Source organism: Hypanus sabinus, chromosome 1, assembly GCF_030144855.1.
Source record: "Hypanus sabinus isolate sHypSab1 chromosome 1, sHypSab1.hap1, whole genome shotgun sequence".
NCBI lineage: Eukaryota > Metazoa > Chordata > Chondrichthyes > Myliobatiformes > Dasyatidae > Hypanus > Hypanus sabinus.
In genome coordinates this window covers 187,746,731-187,752,730 of record NC_082706.1, presented here as the reverse complement: position 1 = coordinate 187,752,730, position 6,000 = coordinate 187,746,731, and positions in this window count along the sequence as shown.

Sequence of the window (6,000 nt, the reverse complement as noted above, 5' to 3'; positions counted from 1 at the left end):
AAGTTTCCTCACCTTGAGTGTGGTGAACCTGTGCGATTGTCTCTCAAGAAGCCAGTGGAGGTCAAGGTATTCAGTATATTCAAGAAGAATACATAATATTTTTAATATATATTAGTTAAATGGGTAGGGGGAGAAGGTGGGAACAAAACACTGAAGAGATTGTGTTGAATGTTTGTGAAGATGTAAAGGGTAAATGGCCCATTCCTGCTATTTTCTGTTCTGACAAATTGATTTGGAGATGACGTGTGTGAGTGGAATCAAGATACAGATCAGTCAGTCTTGCTGAGTGACAAGACTGACACAGCAGGCTATTCTTGTTCCTCTGTGTTTTCCTTTCAATGAATCAATGGCTTCCAGACATTCATGTTGAGTTCAAAGATCTGAAAAATATTAATCTCAGTCTTTATCTGTAACTGCAATTCAGGTTTTTCTCCTGTGCTAATCTCTCCACTTACACTTCCTGTTCAGTTGCTGCATTGGCATGAAAGCAATATTGAACTACAATTACACCATTTTGGAACATCAAAGCAAAGTTTTTCACTGTACCTTTGCACAAGTGACACAAATAGACCAACTTGCTAATAGGATAATGCCAATGGGTACTAATCTGCAGGCAAGAATACAATGTCCTGATTATCTCCTTTGAAATTTAATATGAATTTGTTTGTGTCAGATTAACTTTGCCTTAAAATGATATTCTTTTGATATTAGAAGAAGTGCAGCTCATAAGATTGACACAAGGTTGCTGAATTAGATCAAAAGATTTAATATTCTGGACTTGTAAGGTTGTTGAGTACAGGTCATCAGCTGGATTCTTAATAACATTACTAACGCTGGACAGCTACAGTAGAAAAAAGTGGAAACACACCCATTTTCTAGATTGCCATCAGTTTAAAGGGGCTACATCTAAAGCAAGGTCCTTTATAAGATTGTCTTTGGTCTGTCTTGCAGTGGGACATTGCTAATTTTACCACTGTTCCAATAAAATTAGAACCTGCAGGCACTTTAGTTTTCTTTGAAAGTACTGGATATTTCACAAATTATTAAGAGTACATACATCGCACATTATGAAGATGCAATTTCCAGAAATTTAATTCTATTGATTTATATTGCTTATGTTATGATTGAATTTGATCCTTTATTCTCTAGCCATAAAATAACATGCTCTAAACAGGCTATGTATTGGCAGTCTGATTTCCTCATTAGTTTTCTTATGAGCTTTCCTGCAGTAATCTAAACATACAACTTTAGTGGTTTCATGGACTGCCAGTTACACTAAAGAGAATAATATTTCACTTCTAGTCCTTAACCAATGGTCTGCCTTATTATACAGTTCTTCTCAATATGTGGTGAATCTCTGGATGCATTTTGTATCTTTGTGTGCAGAATCATATTAATTAATAAAAGTGCTCATTCACTGATGGTATTCAAATTAGCAAGAATGCTTTTACACAGGTCTGAAGTAATTTGGTTAAATTAGAATTGTATTTAATTCATGTGGATTACTGAGAGTTTTCTGTATCAATTACAGGAACAGTATTATAAAGTATATATTTTGCATATATAGAATATATTTTGCCTTTTGTGTAAATTATTATTGGGCAAGTATAATATTGCCCTTTATTCTCTTTAAATGTTAGCACTTTTTGAACAATGCTTTAAACATCTATTTACTGATCAGAATATACCATTTTTATTTGCAGCAGGAATTCACTTTATATGCTTGCAATAAGAGCTTTTTAATTGTACATAAATAATCCACATTTTTACATTTAATATGGCTTTATATTTAAACTGAATATTTTATATATCTTCTGTCTTTTGTAAGATTATGAAATTGATGGATTTTTTTGGAGAATAAAACAATCTTTTGACAACAAAGATTCATTTAATTACATGGAAGCTACAGTTCGTCAAGCAACAGGTTTGGATTTTTGTTAGATGGATCATTTTGCATAGGCACCACACCCCGATGGGTAAGTTACAAAATAACGAGATAAAATCTGCTTAACAAGATAAAATCCTATGGCATTACAGGAAGGATACTGCCATGGATAGCGGAATGGCTGACAGGCAGGAGGCAGCGAGTGGGAATAATAGGGGCTTTTTCTGGTGACTACTGGTATTCCTCAGGGGTCAGTATTGGAAGCGCTTCTTTTCACATTGTCATTGATTCAGATAGTGGAATTGATGGCTTTGTGGCAAAGTTTGCAGATGATACAAAGACAGGTGGAGAGATAGGTAGTGCTAAGGAAGCAGTGTGATTGCAGGTCTTAGAAATTGGAAGAATGGGCAAAAAAGTGTCAGAATATATACAGTGTTGGGAAATGTATGATAATACATTTTGGGAAAAGGAACAATAGTACAGCCTATTATCTGAATAGGGAGAAGGTTCAAACATCAGAGGTGCAGAGGGACTTAGGAGTCTTCATGCAAGACTCCCAGAAGGTTAATTCACAGGCTGAGTCTGTTATAAAGAAGGCAAATGCAATGTCGACATTTATTTCAAGGGGAATAGAATATAAAAACAAGGAGATAATGCTGAGCCTTTACAAGACACTAGTCATGCCACACTTGGAGTGTTGTCAACAGGTTTAGGCCCCACATCTCAGAAAGGATGGAGAGAGTCCAGAGGAGGTTCTTGAGGGTGATTCCAGGAATGAAGGGGTTAACACATGAGGAGCGTTTGGCTTGTACTCACTGGAATTTAGAAGAATGTGGGTGGATCACATTGAAACCTACTGAAGTTGAACTGACTAGAAAGGGTGGATATGGAGAGGTTTCTTATGGTGGGGGTATCCAGAACTAGAGGGAACCATCTGAAAATTGAGGGACGACCCTTTAAAACAGAGGCAAGGAGTGATTTTTTTTTTAGACAGTAGTAAATCTGTGGAATGCTCTGCCTCAGAATGCAGTGGAAGCCAAGTCTGTTACTATATTTAAAGTAGAAGCTGATTGTTTCCTAATCAGTGAGGGCATCAGAGGATGTGGTGAGAAAGCAGGTATATGGGGTTGAATGGGATCAGCTATGATGGAATGGCGGAGCAGACTCATTGGGCTGAATGACCTAACCCTGCTCCTGTCTTACAGTCCAAGTACAGGTTTGCATCTTGTATGTTATTACAAGCAAAGGGACAGATGACTGGTGGTGTAGTGGCATCCACACTGGACTTCGAGGCAAGTGACCCTGGGTTGGAATCCGGCTGGTTCCTTGCATACTTTCCATCCGTGCTGTGTTGAGTGCCGAGTTAGTAACTCAGCCTCATACAAAAAAAACGACAGACAAATGTTAAAGAAACAGCAAGGTTGTTACCCAATGTGACATAAGGCATAGAAAGGAACAACAACAATAAGCAAAGAAAATCTACAAAAGTTAAAAGTTATGTGCAAAGTTTAGGTATAATCAATTAAACAAGGAAGTAAAAAAATTCATATTCAGAATTTCCTAGAAATGCTAGTGTACCTAGTTATTTTCAATAATGCAACACTAGACCAGTGTGAAAATTGTTTGGGTACCTTGCAGTCTGCAGTGTAGCTAAGTTTACTTAACAACATTCTTGGCTTTTCCTTTCAAATGCATTGCACCCCCTCCCAATTTTAGTCCTGTACTGTTATAAGCCCCTTTCTCATTGTGTTCCAATACTGAAATGAGCAACCCTGTTTCTTCTTTCTCCACCATCACATTTGCTGATCACCCTTTGATTATCCTCTGCAATACCAACTATTTGTAGGTCCTGTCACCTGCACCATCCTCTCCCTCCAAGTCATTTTTAGCCATCCGCATTCTGGCATGCCCCAAATGCTGGGCTCTGATCCACTAGTCCACCTCTATTCCAACCACAGCTGCCGTTCACTGCATCTGGTGTATGGCAAGGATCCATGCTGGAAGGCAGTGAGCTAAGGAGGAGTATGTTGAGGGAGTAAATACTTCATGACAAGTTAAGACTCTATATTCTCTAGACCGTTTTATTTAAATCTAAGGTGGCGGGAAGTATGTATGTACATTTCCCTCACCACCACTCCTCCAAATCCTTCAACCCAACCACTGATTTCATCACTATACCAATCCCCAGTCACCTTACCTCTAGATCTAATGTGCATCAGTTTAATCAACAACCTTACTATCTGATTAGAGAGATGTGAGAAACTTCAGATGCTGGAAATCTGGAGTAACCCACCAAATGTGTTTAAAGGAACTCGGTGAAGAAGTGGTTCACTTAAGTATCAACCATGGATGTTCCCTGGACAACTGAGTTCCTCCAGCATTTTGTGTGTTGTCTATTAACTCATTAGTTTGCTATAAGAGACCTTATGCATTTAAATTCTCTCCATTACTTTTTCATTTAACCAACATAGTTTTCTTTGTTCATTCATAGATGGTGGACACCTCAGGGGCAAGACCAGCTTTCTTGGTCATCTTTTGCTGTATTGAGAATGTGTCAGTCACCTTTTTGAAATACAGCTGGCGTAGTGAAAGTACTCATGTGCGCTATGAAGGAATTGTAGGATTCTCTCCCTTTATGAATGAAGAAAATAGTAACATGTTCAGATGGATGATATATTACTGGATTGGAAATTTATATCCAGCCTTCCTCTTGGACTTTGTGATTGAAGTGATGAAGCACTTAAGGATATTTTGACCTCAGACCAAGGTTCTCTTGAAGTTGAAATTATTACGTTCTACAATTATCATTATCATCCTTTAAAGTGGTTATGAGGTGGAGAGTTTTCACTTTTCATTTCTGATTTTTACAGGGTTCTTTGTTGCCATATTTGGTCAAATGCCATCTGAGAATCAAGGACAGATCTGTAGAATTCAGCCTTTTTGTCTGGATTTAGATAAAGGTTGCAAACATGTCAGAACACCAGCCAAGCAGCAGCCGATGCGTTACTGCAGAAGGCCACTTCAATGGCGTCGTCAGCACTTTCCTACTCATCTGCTGATTAAGAGTAGGACAATGGGGCAGGATAGCGGGAAGAATAGAGAAGCAGAATGCTGCTGCACAGAAAACAGGGTGTGCTCCAAAATGAGTCACAGTTAAAATGCAAGTGCAGCAATTAATTTGGAAGATAAATGGAATGTTGGCCTTTATTATAATGAGGAGGAATGCCAATTGCTGCAACCATTGGTGAAAGTACAAAAGTAATTATGCTGTCCTTCATGGAGCATATCCTTACATTGGCAGCAATTTAGAAATTAATTATGAAACAAAAATTAAGATTTGAGAGTTGTGAATCTTTATAATCATTTATCCAGAGAGTTGTTGAGATGAAGTCATTGAACACATTATAGCTAGATTAAGTTTGTAATGTTAGGGGGGATCCAAAGGTTACAGGAATTAGACAGGTAAGTAGAGTTGAGTAATGATTGGATCATCCATGACCTTATTGAATGGAGGTGTGTATTCAAATAGTACGTGACCTGCTCCATTAGCTTTTTCCAGGCCACTATTCTAAAAATATTCTGCCTCGTTACCTTCAGATGTAATTTATTTAAATAATGAAACTATGGCAACATGCAAAATGCTGGAGTAACTCAACATTTATGGAGGGAAATGGACAGCTAATGTTCAGGCCAAGACCCTTTCTTTCTCATGCTGAGAAGTCTTGCTCTGAACCATACTATTTCCCTCTGTAGATGCTGCCTGACTTGCTGTGTTCCTTCAGCACTTGTGTGTTGCTGAAGATTTCCAGTATTTATAGAACTCCTAAATCATAGTGAAACTTAGTATCCAGTTTTGCCGACCGACTTAATGTTCATATGTTCAGTCTATCTCCTACTTCTGCCTTTGCATCAATCTCAAAACAATATCCAACTGTTGTGGAAAAACTTAAATCAGTGCAAATTGGTAGGAAATGCATAACACTCTCATTTGGAGAATGTTCCCAGTAATCTGGCCCAATTTGTCTATACCAACAGTTGTTTACCCGAGCTGGCCCTGCTTGTTTGTGCTTGGCACAAATCCATCCAAACAAGAGGTTCCCAACCTTTTTTATGCC